Source organism: Thamnophis elegans, chromosome 11 (assembly GCF_009769535.1).
Source record: "Thamnophis elegans isolate rThaEle1 chromosome 11, rThaEle1.pri, whole genome shotgun sequence".
Taxonomy (NCBI): Eukaryota; Metazoa; Chordata; class Lepidosauria; order Squamata; family Colubridae; genus Thamnophis; species Thamnophis elegans.
In genome coordinates, this window is record NC_045551.1 from 53,346,960 (window position 1) to 53,365,675 (window position 18,716).

Here is an 18,716-nt window from a genome sequence, read left to right on the forward strand (position 1 = left end):
CAAACTAATGGCTAATGGATGAGATACTAAATAGGAATGGTGACAGAATCATGCCCTAAGGGAGAGGTTCCCAAGCGTGGGCACTTTAAGACTTGTGGAGTTCAACTCCCAGAATTCTCCAGCCAGCAAGCTTGAAGACTTGAGGTTTGAAGACCTCTGTCCTAAGGCATTCCACAAATCAAGGGCTCAGATCTCCCCAACACCAATTGAAACTGACCTTGAAGAAAGATGAGAAAGATGAGAACCCCCTCAACACCATATCCTCTACTCTTCACCTTCTGAGTTTAGGTATCATAAATGGCTCTATTAAAATCCTGCCAGGAGATCAAGGACAGCCCAGATGGATGCATATTCCTTCAAAGATAGATTCTTTGCTGGCTATAAGAAGTCTTTGGAATTTGTTCTGCATGACAGAGTTCATAGCACTTGCTATGTTCCTTTTGTATCTGAAAATAATTGCACAGTGCATTCAGTTAGCAGAAAGATGTCTTATTTAACTTTATGCCACGTATGGATCCTGTCATCTTCTGTTCTTTTAAGAAATAATTGAAACATACTACTTGGCAGGGTTTTTAAACTTTCACATGCAACTGCATGTAGCTGTGTTACCAACTCCACTGTCTATTGTTTATGAAGAAAACAAGCAAAGAAACTAAATTCAAGCAATGCCTTTAATTACCTGCAGCACCAATGGGGCAGAGGAGGAAAAATAGCATTATTGAATTATCAATTTGCTGCATATGCTCCTGAGAAGTCTTGCCAAATTGCCTGATTACATGTTTCACATCACATCATGTCAATCTACACTTTCCCCTAACATATTAACAAGCTTTTATCTAATTTTTATCTTATGAATAACTTGGCCAGGATAAAAAAAAAACACAAAATGTCAACTTCAATTCACTTCATTCTGCCCACCAGGTAGCAAAGATATGGGAAGGAAGGAAGGAAGAGATTTGACAGATTAACAGAGTTGGAAGGGACCTTATAGGTCATCTACTCCAGTCCTCCTCACAAGCAGGAGACCCTATACAATTTCTGGAATATACATTTATTGCTGTCTGAAGAACTTTGTAAGCCAAGCACATGGCTGTATTTCCTTTTCTTCACATACAAACTTAAAGCAGACAAGCATTTTCTTCTATTACTGCATTTAAAAAAAATATGTTCAGACCACAATTAGATCTGTATTTTTTACCATCTAATTGCTTTCAGTAACTTAAATAACTTGGAAAGAAAATTGATCCCTTCTGGGAAATAAGGAGTCTTTTACAGATACATTTCAAGGATTATAGTATCATAAAATGTAAATGCTTTGTGGCTATATAAGTTATTTTCATATAGTGTATTTTGCTATGATGTCAGAGGATTGGCAGCATGACTAGTATTATAAGATAAAATAAGGAGCAAAATACAGCACCCAGAGTCTTTAGACAATTAATGGTTATACAAACTATAACCATTAACTATACAAGCTATATACAAACTTACATATGGAGATAAATAAATCCCATACCACTCAGCTATGAACACAAGGAGAGAAATGAGATACACGATGAGAGAGATACACTAGGAGAGACACAACCTCTCATGGCCTCCCTTAAATAGACAGCTGTAAATGATGTGTGTGGACTCCACCAGAGTCTTAAAAAGGTGATATCTGTATTGCTGAATCATCCTCATTGCATCAGTTTCCAGACTACAACCTTACATCAGCTGATAGTTATTAAATCCTCATTACTTCATTACAAATATTAAAACTACTTAAACATATTTAATTCTGCTTGGTCCACAAATATTAGTGTGTTTGCAAACATGCACATATAAGTTGCCTAATGGTTTATAAAAATATCCACAAACTTTATAAAAAGTTGATTAACATCTTCTACCGATAAAATGTAATAGTCACATTAGATACATTTCTCTACCTTCAAGATGATGCATTATTCACAACAAATCAAGATGATGCCAAAATGACAACATTCATGTTCTGACATCTAATACAAGTGAGTTGTAGCATTTGCATAATGACATTTGCATGCATTCATTGTCATTTGCCCTTCTCAACCTATACTGAAATGGCATATAAGGATTTTTATATGTTATCACATCCAAGTGACAGAGGGTGCACATAAAAGGCAGAAAATCAAAAAGGAAATCCTCAGATATTAAAAAGTGCATTTATTGAAGTGTAAGAGAAACCTAAAAGCAGTGATTCTTGCACCAAATTCATCTTTCAAATGCATGAAAAAAATAATTTCTTTAGAAAATTTATTTCTACTTCCTTGTATTACTTTAAGTTAAGCCCTACTATGCAGCTATTTTTTTTTTTAAAAAAATAGAAAATAAGGAGTGGCTAAACTGTAAAATGTTCTGGGGAAAAAGGAAATAAAACACAAGAAGGGGAGACTATGAACACAAGAAGAGAAAAAAGATACAAGATGAGAGAGATACAAAAGGAGAGAGAGATGCTCTCACATGGCTTCTCTTATAAAGACAGTTTCTTAAAGTGGCAGTAACCCTGCTGACTCATCCTCAGTTCACCATCTTGGTTCACAGCCTTACATTGGCTGGGTCAGCTTTAAATCATCATTACCATGGCATATGATTTGCCCAGAATAGTGAAGTCAGTTCTTCCTGCTAGCTGAAAAAGTGTTCAAGACTTTAACTCACTGGTTCCACAATGCAGTTTCCCAAACTGGAGCTCTTTAGATAGGTGGAGAATTTTGGAATGTTTGTTCCCTATGGAGATTTGGATGAAAAATCCTTCAATCTATAGTCTAACATATCTGTTTCTATGTGTGTCTTAGTTATTAAGAAGCTGGACTAGGAGTGGGAGTCCTAGTTCTGTCTTAGACAGAGATCCCATCAAAGTGACTTGGGAGTAGTAACCTTTCAGTAGCTCAAAGAGAAGGAGAAGGAGGAAGAGGAGAAGGAGAGATCTGTAATGTGTATATTTGTTGACATTTCAAGATAGACCAGACTTGGAAACCAAAGTTATAAATACTAAAATTAATTTTATTATAGGGTTATAATAACAGATTTTGAAAGTCTGAAAATATCTCCCTCTATCTTTATATACAAAGAACTAGGAGAAGTCTAAGTTTTAGATGCTTTCTCTAATTGCATTTCTGACTGCGACTTACATTTCTTTTGTCCATTTTTTAGTTGTGACTCTTCCTCCTGTTCCTCAAGGTCATTCTTGCAGCCCATTAAAATACCAGAGACAAAACTACTATAGTAGTAGTCCATGAATTTGTGTCGCATTAATGCTTCTTGCCTTGACCTGCAATGTCACTGTACTGGGATTTAAAAAAAAAAAGTTCCAAAAGCAATATCCCCCTCCCCACATTTAAGGAAAGTATGCAATAGATGGGAAAAACATCTGACATTATTAAATTGTTTTGGTTTCCGGGCATTTTACTTTTTTATCTGATTTCTGATCTTACCTGTCACCTTCTATTAAATGTGTAATATTTGCACTCTATTTTAATGTTCACTTGAACCAAAAATACCTGTTGGCTAAATATGTGGATCTAGTATTGAGTCAATGTCAGTACTGTGAAAATGCCAGGAGAGGTTTATGTGTACAAGATGCACAATAATACAGATACTAAAAAAAGCTCTGAAACTGTTGGAAGTAAAGGGTATATATACCTTCTTATAGAAAAGATTGATTAAATTGTTTGTAAATTTCTGTGGGATAGACAATGGAGAGAGAAAGACAGAGAGACAGACATGATAGAGAGATGATAGAGATAGAGATTTTTAGATAGGTAATAGACAGAAATGATAGAGTTAGAGATATGTAGATAGATAATAGAAAGACAGACAGATGAGAGAGATGAGAGAGAGAGAGATGAGAGAGAGATGAGAGAGATAGAGATATGTAGATAGATAACAGACTGACAGATAAGAGAGAGAGAGAGAGAGAGAGAGCAGAAATCCCTATTCCTGTTCTGTATGTGTTTTTCCCTTTTTCATCTTGATTTACAGTATAATATAATAGAAAATTTGCTTGGTGCTACACTACTAAATACTAAAATGAAATGCTTTTATGCTCATTAGTACCCAGATTAGGTTCAAATATCATGTTTTAGAAGCAAAAAAATAATACTTTTCACATAAGATATTCAAGATATATAGCCTTCCATCCTTCTGAGGAGGGTAAAATGGTGACCCATGTTTTGGGGGCAATTTGCTGGTATATAAATCTAAATGCTATGGCTACATCAAAAGGACTCTGCATATCTTACAGTAGTTACAGTAGTTCATTTTTCAGAGCCATTTTGTATTTTAAAAGCTGCCCCCAATGATTCTACAATATAGCAATAGCAATAGCAGTAGACTTATATACCGCTTCATAGGCCTTTCAGGCCTCTCTAAGCGGTTTACAGAGAGTCAGCATATTGCCCCCAACAATCTGGGTCCTCATTTTACCCACCTCGGAAGGATGGAAGGCTGAGTCAACCCTGAGCCGGTGAGATTTGAACCGCTGACCTGCTGATCTAGCAGTAGCCTGCAGTGCTGCATTTAACCACTGCGCCACCTTGGCTCTTAATATGCTAAAATAAGTTTAATTCCTAAAGAGCATGTATTAGGATAAAATAGATAATAGATAAAATAGAAATTAGTGTCCCATTAGACAAATATAATTATTTTTAAAAAAATTATATAAAGAAAGTGTTAAGAAACAATTAAAACAATGGGAATGAAATCTAAAAGTGGTAGAAATGAGAAAAAGAAAGAAAAATGCAATCCACTTGACTGAGAGTAGTTTTGCAAAGCATTTTGATAAATTCTAGTACTTTTAATGTATGTGCGTGTATGTGTGTGTGTATATATTTATGCATGTGTGTGTGTGTGTGTATATGTGTGTGTGTTTGTGTGTATATATATTTGTGTGTGTGTGTTTTCTGAGGTTTTTGCGGGTGTTCGTATGTAGGTCTTTGGTTATTCGGGTTTTCTCTCACGGAAAATTGGAAGTGTCTTGGCGACATTTCGACGAAGTCTCATTCGTCATCTTCAGGCTTCGTGCTTCCAGGAGCAATGTGAGATCTCATATATGTATGAGACACACACACACACACACACACACACACACACACACACACACACACACACATATATATATATATATATATATATATATATATATATATATGTCTCATACATACATATATGTCTCTATTTGTATATATACATACATATATACATAGATACATACATACATACATATACATACATACATACATACATACATACATACATACATACACATATATATTTCCCCACCGATGCTAACAGTTCCACCCATCCAATTCCAATCAGGTGCAGTGTTGAAGAGACAAAGGATGACCTTGGCTTTCTAGAAAGAATTTTGTTATGACTACATAGTATGTGACTCCTTACAATCCTCCTCCCATTTTCCCACAATAGAAAATGCATAGCAGAATAATAGAAAGTATGGCAGGCCAAAGACCCCAAAGAAAAGATGGCTGCAGGCCTGACACTGCTTTTATAAGTGTCCTTATGGTTTTGGAACATATATGATACCAAATACAGATTTGTTAGCTCCAAATTGTGAAAGGAAATAAGTTTAAATGTTAGGGCTGTGCAAAGAAGAAGAAGAAAAAAAGGAAATTACAGAGTGGTCTATCATGAATAAAGCATATATTTTCAGACATCAAAATAGTGGCTTTGAATTGTTCTCCAGAAGCTGAAGAAGCTTCTTGGCTAAGAAGTGAAATGTCTTCAAAGAAAAGTTGCCTCTTGAAAAAGCACCTTTGGGACAAGCATGTTGTGGATGACTGAGAATCTCTATAGACATTTATAACAGTGGTGACTTTTGAAAGGCTTATCTGATTGCTTCAAATGCCATTCCTTGTGGTAGCTGTGAGGTCCCTTTGTTTCATTAGCAACTGAAACAAATCTGTTGTCAGTCTGGGCCTTGTATCATGGGAAAATTGGCAACTAACACAAATTCAGAAGATCCTTTTATTGACCCAAAAATTAACCGAATCTGCAAGAGGAATCTTCTTGTGGTTCTTCCTTGTTCAGTGGAATCTAGTGTTCAGTCTAGTAACTCTATTCAGGTCCAAGGCTAAATGTAATAATAAAATTCTTAATTAATTTGGAAAAGGCTTTTCCAGAGCTTAAGATGAGTAGACACTAAACACCAAATACAGAACAAATATAGATACAAATACATATAGAGGTACAGATACAAAAAAATGCAAATGCAGAACACCAAATACAAGCTAGATGGATATGGGCTCGTAGATGACCCTCACTCTGTCAAGGACCTTGGAGTACTCATATTAAATGATTTAATGCCAGTCACCTCCCAGAGGCCCATAAGATCGCACAGACTAGGCCTCCTCCAGATTCCATCTGCCGGTCAATGTCGGCTGGCGACCCCCCAGGGGAGGGCCTTCTCTGTAGCTGCTCCAGCCCTATGGAACGATCTCCCCATTGAGATCCGGACCCTTACTACCCTTCCGGCCTTCCGCAAAGCGACTAAGACCTGGCTGTTCCGGCAGGCCTGGAGCTGTTGACTTTGTCCAGCCCCATCCTAAGTTGTGAATGTTGTGGACCTTTTTAATGTTGTTCTGTTTTTTGTATGTTTCCCCTTCCCTTTTTTACTTGTAAGCCACCCTGAGTCTCTCGGGAGTGGGCGGCATACAAACTAATTAAATTGAAATTGAGTTAAATTGAATTTAGGTGTCAGAGCTCACTGTCAACATCGTCAAAAAGGCATTAAGAGTTGTTAACCCAATCTTATGAAGCTTCTCCTCCAGTAATATTGTACTGCTAACTAGGGTATATAAAACCTTTGCTAGACCAATTCTCGAATACAGCTCATCTGTCTGGAATCCACACTGTCTATCAGACATTAATACAATTGAGCTAGTCCAGATGTATTTCACAAGAAGAGTATTATACTCCTCCGCTCACAACAGAATACCCTTCACCACCAGGCTTGAAATTTTGGGCTTGGATAACCTAGAACTACGCTGCCTATGGTCAGACTTAAGTGCAGTACACAAAATTATCTGCTACAGCATCCTACTGGTCAATGACTACTTCAACTTCAACCGCAATAATACAAGAGCACACAACAAATACAAACTCAATGTAAACCACTCCAAACTTGATTGCAGAAAATACGACTTCAGCAACACAGTGGTCAATGGCTGGAATGTACTACCTGACTCTGTGGTTTCTTCCCCAAATCCCCAAAACTTTAACCTTAGACTGCCTACTATCAACCTCACCCCATTCCTAAGAGGTCTGTAAGCGGTGTGCATAAGTGCACCATCATGCCTACCATCCCTGTCCTACCGTCCCCACTTATGTGCACCCATTTCATTCTTACTCATGTTTACTCTTACATATCTATCATCTTGTAAATCAAATAAATAAATAAAATAAAACAATTTCACTGACATTTTCATTGTTGGACATAGTCATTCTTGTATAGCTTTACTTGTTTTGTGCAAGTATAGCCCCAAAGATTTAGATCACAATGAAGGCCTTCAAGATTACACATTAGGTGATTAACGTAACTTTGATCTCATCTCCATGTCTTTTAATTCTTTGTGTGATACAATTTAAAAACTTAGATATTGCCAGTTTAGAGAAAATATCAGAGGCTGAGCAAGAGCCCTGTGATCAAACAGAAGCAAATGAATCATAATCCCTTATTTAATCAAGAGATTCTTTGTTCTCAGATTTGGTCCTGCTGATATCTATGATAACAGAACGAGCATCAGGAACACAAAATACTGAATATTTTCATAGAGTATGATTATAATTAGCAGTATAACATCAGTTTGCTATTTCCATAATCATGTTCAAATCACCTGTATTATGCAAAAAGCAATAGAAAATAACGTGGCTTATGTTTATACATGTTCCCAAGTGGTGTTGTTTTGATATTTTTGTCTTAACATATGTCAAGCAGATTTTTGAATTTCATGGTGGTATTTTTATGCTGTAAAAATTTATTAGACCGATTAGTAATACCTGATATATTTCAACAACAATGCATTTTCCAGTTTCCAGTAAAGTGTTGTCTAATGACATTTCTTTTTTTAATTATTCTTTTCAATAAACTTACAAAGTCAAACTAGAGTCTTGGACTTTAAGAGAGCTAATTTCAATAAACTTAGAGACATATTGGGAAGAATTCCATGGATGAGAATCCTCAAGGGGAAAACAACTCAAGAAGCTTGGGAAATTTTGAAAAATGAGATTACAAAAGCCCAGTCTAGCATGTCTGCCAAGAAGGCTCTGCAAGCCACCTGTGAGACAAATGCCATAGGTTCACCATCACGGGGCTATATGAAGTTGGTTATGGCTGTGAGGCCTGAAGGCACCATGCGATGCATCTTTCAGAGCAATAGTATAGCAGTAAATATATTGACTTCTAAAAAAATAGGGTAGATTTATAACGTCTAGAGAAAGTTAAGAGCATATTTTCATTGTATAGTGGTATCTTGGCATCCATCATTAATTGGTTCCAGAGTACAATGAATACCAACCTTTTCTTCCCCCATAAGGAATAATGTAGTGAGTCACATAGACAAGTTCTGGCTTGTGCCTTGAGAACCAAACAAACGATGAGTACTGGGATAAAATGTTCATGTCAAAATGTGTTGCATACCAAGTTTGCTGAATTTCAAAGCAGTTGAGTACTAAGGTACCGTTGTATATATCTGTTCTCGCCATGCTATATTCATACACGCAACCAAAGGAAGCATTCAACTTCTCTTTTTCATTGTACAATCATCAGCTTGGCATCTACAGCTTTTATCAGTTTTCATGCTTCAATTAAATCCCAAGGGAAAACCTCATAGGAAAATTCTATCAAAGTTTTCTTTCCCTTCTATCAAGGCTTCACAGTAATGGAAAAATGTGTAGCAAAAAAATAAAATAAAACCCAGCAGTAGCTCATTTGCCGTCTAGAACAATTAAGTTCAGACCTTACAAGTGTTACTTGAAAGTAATTCTCAAATTCCCTGAGAATAAAATTTTAAAAAGAAGCCTCTGTCGATGGAAATAAAACTTGAGAAATTGCAACAACGTTTTGCCAGAGCACTGTCAGTGTTTGCATTAAGGTAGAGCTTGATGAGAAATATTTTGACTTATGCTTTTTTTTTATCGGCCAGCTTTAGAACTGACAACGAAGATAGTGAGGTGGTGGTGTCCCCCGCCCCCAACATTTAGGACAACCTGTCAAAAGGAAAGGAACCAGCAGTTAAGGCTAGCACTTGGAAGGATAACAACGAAAATCTTGGAAATGATATTCAGATGCTGTGATTCATTTATTCTAACAAATATCAAAATTCTGCAGGCAATGGTTTTTCCCTCTGATGCTCAGTGGAAAGAAAAGTTTGTTTGAAGAATCAGAAAGAACATTGATTTTTTTTATGAATACATCTGAGAATATTATGGATAGCCAAGAAAACAAACAAATGGCTGATAGAAAAAATAATAATTCCAGAATTAAAACAAATGGTGAGACTAAATTGATTATATTTTGGATTCTTTATGTGAAGACTTGGCTCCCTTGAGAAATCAATAATGTTGAAGGGAAATGCCCTGGGCTGCTCCCAAGAGGTAACATTGACTTGATGGTGCATAAAAAATGAAATAACAACAACAACAACACTAATATTAGTAGTAGTAGTTTAGGTTGAAATGAACATTTTTTTCTAATAAGTAATATTACTACAGTAGTAATATTACTGTAATAGTACTACAGTAAACACAACCGAGTGTACAGTTTATTGATATCACTGCACCAGGAGATGCCAGAGTCAAAGAAAAAGAACTAGAAAAAAAATCACAAAATATTATATCCTGGCCATCAAACTATATGGCTATGGATGAAACATGTAACAGTAATACCCATGGTCATCGGGGCAATTGGTACCATGTCCAAGAATTTTTACAAAACACATAAAGAAATTGCAGCTTCCTGCAATAATATCAGTGGAACTGCAAAAAACTGCACTACTAGGAACATCATATATTTTAAGAAGATAACTAGTTGATACCTAGGACACTGGCAGCAACCCTTATCAACCATTAGCACCAGTCAATGAAATTTGTGACACATCTTTAAATGTTCACTTGACTTAGTATCATTCTTAATGAATAAAATAAATAAATAACAACAACAACAACAACAACAACAACACCACAAAGTACCGGGACTTGCAAATTGAAGTTGAGTGACTGTGGAAAAAGAAATCGTGTGTTGTCCCGATTGTAATTGGAGCCTTTGGAGCAATACCCAAAGGGCTACCTCGCTATTTGGAAATTTTAAATTTATCACACTTAAATATTCTGATTCTACAAAAAACCACCCTACTTGGAACAGCTCATATCCTTCGACGTTACCTTTACAAAGAGTCCTTGGTTAGGACTCGAGCTGTTGAGCTACCAACCAGCCCCAAAGGCTGTGAATCTCACCAAAGATTAACCACGCAATCATCATCATCATCATCATCATCATCATCATCATCATCATCATCATCATCCAATCATTGACAAACACAGTCCGAGTATTCAGCACCGATATTTCAATGCAGTTTGGCATGGAAAAATGTGCCACTGTATCCATAAAAAGAGGCAAAATCACTGCATGTGAGGGAATTGAAATGCCCAATGGCCAATTAATTAAATGCAACGAAAATGAAGCCTACAAATACTTAGGCATTCTGCAGTTGGATAATATCAAGCATGGATAAGTAAAAACTATTTTCAGGCGAGAGTACACTAACAGAGTTAGGAAAATTTTGAAATCTAAATTGAATGGTGGAAATACAATCAAGGCCATAAATACCTGGGCAATACCAGTTATAAGATACACAGCTGGTATAGTTAACTGGACACAAGCTGATTTGGACATTTTGGACCGAAAAACCAGGAAACTAATGACAATGCACTACAGTTTACATCCATGTGGTGATACTGATAGATTATACCTGCCCTGAAAATCAGGTGGCAGAGGATTATTACAAGTGAAGCAAACAGTTGAAGAAGAAAAACATGCACTGGCTGATTATTTAAAAGAAAGTCAAGAACATATATTAATTGAAGTAAAGAACAAAAAACTACTGAAGGCCCAACAGATGAAACAAGAATACAGAAAACATGTGATAAAATCAAGAATGGAGAATTGGCAGAACAAAGCATTGCATGGCCAATTTCTGGAAAAAATAAAAGATAAAGTAATATTATTGTAATACTACTACACTAGTAATAATATCAGCCAGTTGTTTAAGCTGCATTGGGCATTTTTTTCCATTTATTGAATTCTTCCCAAGGATCTATGACAAGTGTTTGAGTGTACTAAAGGCATTGTCTCAGGATGTAAGCTGATCCAAGCAAAGCTGCATTTTGCAATTGATAGATGGGGAATTTGTCAATGCCAATGGTGTTCAAGTGGTGCTTGAACACCATTGTGAGATTGTTTTGAGATTGCACACAAAAGGACTATGACTATTGCTACTACCTTTTTTTCCTAGCAATTCCACTTCTATTTGCAGACCTTTGTATGTTATGATTTCTCTTCTGTTTTCCTATCTCCAGGTACTTCAACATCCACTATTCAGGCTTTTCTGATTTTCTTATCAACAATTGTGAAGTCTAGAGTTACGTGGCAGGTGCTCGTCTGTTGGAATTCTAAAATCCCACAATGCTTAACTTCTTCATTTTCGGGGTTTATTTTATAGTCCTTCCAGTTCTGGCTTGCAGGCAGATATTCCAATGCACCATTTTTGCAGATATTTTGCAGATATACCAAAGCATCATTGTTGTCATTTTGTCATGTTGCTGTATTTAGTCACTCTGTGAGATCTTCTTGTAGTGACAATGTCACAAGCGGTCTACCGTTTCTTCATCTTCTTTGCAAAGACAGCATTTGCTGTCTGTTGCTGTTCTCTAAATTCTGGCTTTGAAAGCCTTTGGTTTTAAGGCCTGATCTTGTAAAACCAGAATTGGCTCCTCTATTTCTTTCTTCTACTTTCCTGCCTTAGCCAGTCTTGCTATTTACTTTGCCTGTTTCTTATTTAAAAATATATTGGCCATGTAAAACAGTGCCTTGCCATGTCTCCTTTCAATTCTATATTTGGTGTTTCTTGTAAGCCAATTTGGTCTCTTCAGTTTTCCAATATTGGTGATGACGATGATCTGCTTACTCCTACAGACATACAAATACGACCGTATTTAATTCTCCTAATTTTAAATGCCTTTTTAATTGGCCCTTTGACTATTTATTATATTGTAAATCACCCAGAGTCACCATATCATTGAGATTGGAGGCATAAATAAATGAAAACCTAGGATGCTGGAATAAAACTGCATACATTAGCTGCAATGGATTACTTCCTCAGATTTTGTTATTTTTGCCAAACTCATAAAATATGAGTCATGATTCTAAATTTCTATTAGTGTCAATTTAGAAGGAAGGAAGGAAGGAAGGAAGGAAGGAAGGATTGTTTATCATGTTTCTTGAACATCAAATTATTTTGAAAATTATCATTTTGTTCAAATATTTATAAAGTATGTATAAAATTAACCAATGTCAGCAAAATGAGAAGTGAGTTTGCAAGCATTCTGCAAATTATGTTGTATTTTACTTAGGCTACAATGCTGGAGAATCCTCGACATAAAGCTGGAGAATCCTTCATCCAGCTAAAACAATGAAAAAGCCTGGAGTAGCACATGGCAATGTATAATCTGCCTCTTTGTACCTACTCTGTCTCTGAAAAGATATTTGTAGAAAAAGAAATGAGTTATTCAGAAGAGCTTTTGCCAATTTTCTACTTCACTTTAATTATTCCCAAGAAGGTAAGAGCTTCCAAGTATGTTTGAAGTATAAAAATCTGATATCTGAAAGTAAGTCACAAAATTATTATTATTATTTTTTTCTTCTTCTTCTTCTTCTTCTTCTTCTTCTTCTTCTTCTTCTTCTTCTTCTTCTTCTTCTTCTTCTTCTTCTTCTTCTTCCTCCTCCTCCTCCTCCTCCTCCTCCTCCTCCTCCTCCCCCATGCCCCATCCCCTCCTCCCAGGGTTAAACCTGAGATTTAGGAAGCATGTTTCAAATATTCAATGATTTTCATTTGATTTTTTTTTTCAAGTATGATAAAAATGCTTCTCCATTGATAGGATAGGAAAATTTGTTTATTTTTTTCCCTGACGTGATAATTAGCTTTTCATAGCAAGGACAGTACACAGCAACCGATAAGAGATTTTGATTCTTTTGTATTTAACAACTCAATTTTCTCAAAAAATGACACAGAAGATAGTTGAGATTGAAAAAACATTTCAATTTGCAAGGAAGCGAGCGAGGAGGGGCAGTGGAATCCAACCCAAACCAGGTATTTCATTTATCATAATGTTATTCCGCTGCTGTGAATGTCATATTAGAGTGAGAAGAGAGTAATAAAGACTCCCATCAGTCAATAATTAATGAACTAGCCTTCAAATGCCATTTCATGTGTGTGTCACTGCAACATAAGTCACCATGTATAAACAGAAACATAAAAGCTAATGATGCTTCTAAGAACATGCAACAAATTTATAGCTGACAAAGAACAAAAGGACAGCTAGATATCAAAATAATTTGAACCCAACGAGATTTTGTGCACAGTTTACATAGACTTTCTCATAATGAGTACAGCATCACCTACAAAGCCATTTGGCACTTGGCTAGTTTATGAAATACATTAGCTGTTCCTATTAAGCGCTAATCCATAGCGTTAATGGCAGACATCAAAGTACTGCTCTAGCAGCATCCATAGAACGAAGACCCCTTAGCTGAAGCAAAATGTTAGTAGAGCATCAATATATTCTCCTTAATTAAACAGCAGCAGTTCTTTTTCGTAAGTACATAGAGAAAAGAAAAGCCTCTTTAGGCAATGCCTGTGGTAAGAATAAAGATGTAGATGTAAGAATGTCATTGTTCCTTCCTTGTCTATATAAGGGAGACCATGTGAGGGTGTCTCTCTTTTCGTGTATGCTTCCGTGTCTTAGCTGAAGATTGATTGATTGCCTGGTTTTGCCTTGTGTGTGTGTGTGTGTGTGTGTGTGATATAGATATAGATAGATAGATAGATAGATAGATAGATAGATAGATGGATGGATGGATGGATGGATGGATGGATGGATGGATGGATGGATGGATGGATGGATATACAGTAGATATAGATATAGATGATATAGATATAGATATAGATATAGATATAGATATAGATATAGATATAGATATAGATATAGATATAGATATAGATATAGATATAGATATAGATATAGATATAGATATAGATATAGATATAGATGATATAGATATAGATATAGATATTGATGATTGATGATAGATGATAGATGATAGATGATAGATGATAGATGATAGATGATAGATGATAGATGATAGATGATAGATGATAGATGATAGATGATAGATGATAGATGATAGATGATAGATGATAGATGATAGATAGATGATAGATGATAGATGATAGATGATAGATGATTGATAGAGATAGAGATAGATGTCTTGTAGATAATCCACTGTTTGAAAGACAAAACCTCTGTGTACTGTATTTTTTGCTCCTGGGTTGTCTCAAAATAGTAGTCACACTGTGCACATTCTGACATACTCCTCCAACAGAAGATTCTTCAACAGAACTAAAATAGGGTTTAGAGTAGGGCTGTCAAACTTCCATCCCATGGGCCGGATGCTTCACACAATGGCCACTGCCCAGTTTAGCAGAGAGAAAAAGTCCCGATATGTCAGAGGTGGGTTCCAGTTGGCACAAACTACTATGGGCATACCAGTGCCAAAAATTTGCTGTACATTTGCGTACCTGTTCCACAGTGGCATGGCCATGCCCCCGTACCGGTACACTCCCCTGCCCTGCCCCTGTTTGCAAGGTGCTTCTCCAAGAGAAGTAAGCAAGGGTGGGGCTTCTTCAGAGGACCCAAGGTAAGAGCAGCGTTGAAGCCCTCTCTGAAGCAGCTGGAAAAGGTACGCATGGATCAGAGTGGGGGGGAAGGAATTCAAACTTGATCCTCCTAGTGCAGTGTAGGGCTTCAGGCAAAGCTTGAAGGGAAGGACCCTGACTCGCTTGTGCTCTCTCTCCCCAAGTGTAGTTTGATTGCAGGCAGAGATACGTTGCCTTTTCAAACCTGTAATTAGTGAAGCTGGACTGGATTTTTACATAGCCGATCTGAGCCTTCCATGGGATAAAGTGTTTGTGCTATAGCATGGCTTTTTGCCTGGCTTCCTGCTTCCTCCTGTGATCTCCTCAGTGCTTGCTTGAACTCTGCCTCTCCAAGTATATTTGATTGCAGTTGGAGCCACATTGCCTTTTCAAACCTGTAATCAATGAAGCTGGACTGGAGTCTTGCATAGTTTTATCCAGCTGTAAGGGGAGGGGGAATGGCTTCCTCCCAAGGCCCCCATCCATTTCTCATTCACACACGTACAGCTGGATAAAGCTATGCAAAAATCCATAGTGAGTGATAGAGGGAGGAAGGAGGGGAAGAGAGAAGAAAAAGAAAGAAGGAAGTTTCTTTCGCAAAGGAGAAAAATAAATGTTGTCGCTTTAAATCGGAACTGAGCATGCCTGGCTGTGGAATTCTGGGAGCTGAAATCCACAAATCTTAATGCTTATAACTTTAAACTGAAAAAAAGTTCAACAAAAAATTGGTTATATGGTTAGATGTTATATGGTTTTATGTTGTTGAAGTTTTGGGGTTTGTGCAATATGGGCTTTGTGTTTCCAAAAGGATTTGGATGATTCCCTGCTTGTGAATGGAGCCAAACTTTCTCTAGGGTCATTATCTCATTATCTCTATCTAGCAGGAATGTGGAATGAGCCTCAGGCAGGTTTCTTGGTTAGCAGAAAGAAAGAAAAACAGCACAGCAATTTAGGCCTAGAAGTCTACAGGGAGGTCATCTAGTCCAACCCCCTGCTGCAGCAGGAAACCTTACATTGTATGGATTATTTTGGTGCCTCTAACAGAAAGGAAAATTGCCAGAAAGGAGAAGGAGTTTATTAGGACAAGGCTGCTATGCAGAGGAAGGCAGAGATAGTATTTGATTTATGACTACAATTGAGCCCAAAATTTTGTTGCTAAGCAAGAGCATTGTTAAGTGAGCTTCACCACATTTTATCCAATCCATGACATCTCCTGGTGAGTGACATCAAGTTGGCCACTCCCACCCGGTCACATGACTGCCAAGCCACTCCCACAAAACAGGCCATACCTACAGAATAGGTTCTAAAAAAATTGAAACACACCACTGCAATATGTCATATGTTGCTGCCATGATGCTGTGAGTTTGACACCCCTGGTCTAGAGAATCAACAATCAGAATTTCCCAATTTAAATGAAAACACACAGTTAACATCAATTGATCTGGAATAAATAGGGTGAGCTTCCTTCAGGGTCTGTGGAAAGGAAACTTTCCAGATTGGAAGCAGTGAGACAGGTCTCCCAATGAGAGACCTGAAAACATAGCATTACATCTAGACAAGCAAGGAAATGTTCTGAGCCTCAACATGTAAGTGGTAGGTTTGCAAATCATAGGCTCTTATCATATTAGAATTGGTGACGGTGTGGTTTCATCTTTGATAGTTCCTTGATTAGAGTATTGTTCCCTGCTTGTTTGTCTGGTGTCAATCCCTTCTTATCAAGTGTTCCTAGCAACACATGTCCTTCAGCAACCAACCCCACATTACCCCTGAAACTGTCAAGCTGTTTTATATATAAGTAGACACCCACATTCCTTCATACTGATGTTACCTTGTTTGATAGTGAAATGTTTACCAGTAAACAATAAGAGTGCACCAAGAACTACACAGTTCTGCCCTGAATTACAGAGTGTTTTTTTTTCTTCTAAAGTAAAATATCTACTCACCTATTTAAAATGTTTGTAGAAGGAGCAGATTGATTGGATTCTTGTTTGGAGAAAAAATAGCAGAGTTTTACTATATTTTAACAAGGAGAATTATCTTGATAAAAATGAAATAAGCAAATTCCAATTATCTTGGTACAAATAGAAGTATAAAGGCACAATCTGGATTGACAGTGTTTCTAAAATCCACTGCACTAGCTGGAGGCATCTTTTGGATGATTTAGGAATTAAGATATGATTGTAAATAAACATTAACTGATAGGTGTATCAGTGCTTACCAGAAGTGTCTGTGTGCGTGTGTGTGTGTGTGTGTGTGTGTGTGTGTTTGTGTGTATGTATTGACTTGCTGAAAATTTTATTTATATCTTCTGTTTGCATTCTCTTAAATATGATTTTTGTATATTCTGATTTATTTTCTGATAACTTTACATTCACATTGACTCAGGTAAGGCTATATAAATCCAAGACTTATACCCAAAGCAGGGAATAAAATACATATGACAACAAGGCGATTGTGTGATTGCAAAGTCCAGAATCATTAAAACTGAGGAGCAACAAAGTCCAGTTTCCTAAGTTAAATTAGAATGAGGGAAGGATATTCAGAGGCAGTCAAGAGAGCCAAAGCTCAGAACAGATTTCTGGTTTTGGCAAAGATATGAATTAAGTAATGGAGCTGCAAACATCTGTAGTGTTTTGTGTTAAAGGTCTTAACAGTGACGCTTGTATGGTTGAGTGTGAAGTGTAGGGTTAATTCCATGACCCTGCTGCCATAGCTGATCATCATCAAGGCTATGGAAAAAACTCTAGTGCTGCAAAGCCCTTTTGGGTGTTGTGCCTCGCAACTTTCAGATGTCTGCTTTTGATAGCGACTGGAATAGGTTCTTCAACTTTCACCATCAGCTGCTGCATTTGCCTCAGCCCCGCTTGGCTCTTCTTTTCAGTAGCTGAGACCTTTTGCTTCAACGAGGATTTCTCCAGGGAAGATGTAATGAAATGTACGTTTGTACTCTGAGCAGAGATTCTGTTTTATTTCATCCAAAATTGTATCATTATTTTCAGAACCACACAGTTGATTCAGCTTGATTCTGGCAAACATTTTAAGTGATTATTTAAAGACAAAATGAACTATGGCAAATTCTTTTATTTTGCAAACCAGTGCCTTTATGCCTACTCTCTGCCCATTCTCCACCAACAATGACAAAACATTTTTGTTATAATTTCCTCACAACTGAGAGAGGGAGAGAGAGACAGAGAAAGAGGGAGGGAGAAGAAACCCCTATTTCTGTTATGTATGTGACTTTCCATTTTTCATCTTGGTTTACAGAATAATATAAATTTGGTTGGTGCTACACTACTAAATACTAAAATGAAATGTTTTTAAGCTCATTAGTACTGTATGTTCCCCATATTAGGATCAAATGCCATGTTTTAGAAGCAAAGAGGTATTCAGTTAATATGTAATCTTTGGCAGAAGTAATTCAACATATATAGCCTTCCATCCTTCTGAGGAGGGTAAAATGAGGATCCATATTGTTGGGGCAATTTGCTGATATATAAGTCTAAATGCTATGACTATGTCAAAAGGACTGCGTATCTTACAGTAGTTCATTTTTCAGAACCATTTTGTATTTTAAAAGCTGCCCCCAATGATTCTACAATATGTATTAAAATAAGTTTAATTCTTAAAGAGCAGGTATTAGGATACAATAGATAAAATAGAAATTAGTGAAATTAATAGAAAATTGTGATTATTTTTTACATTCTACTAAGAAGAGAG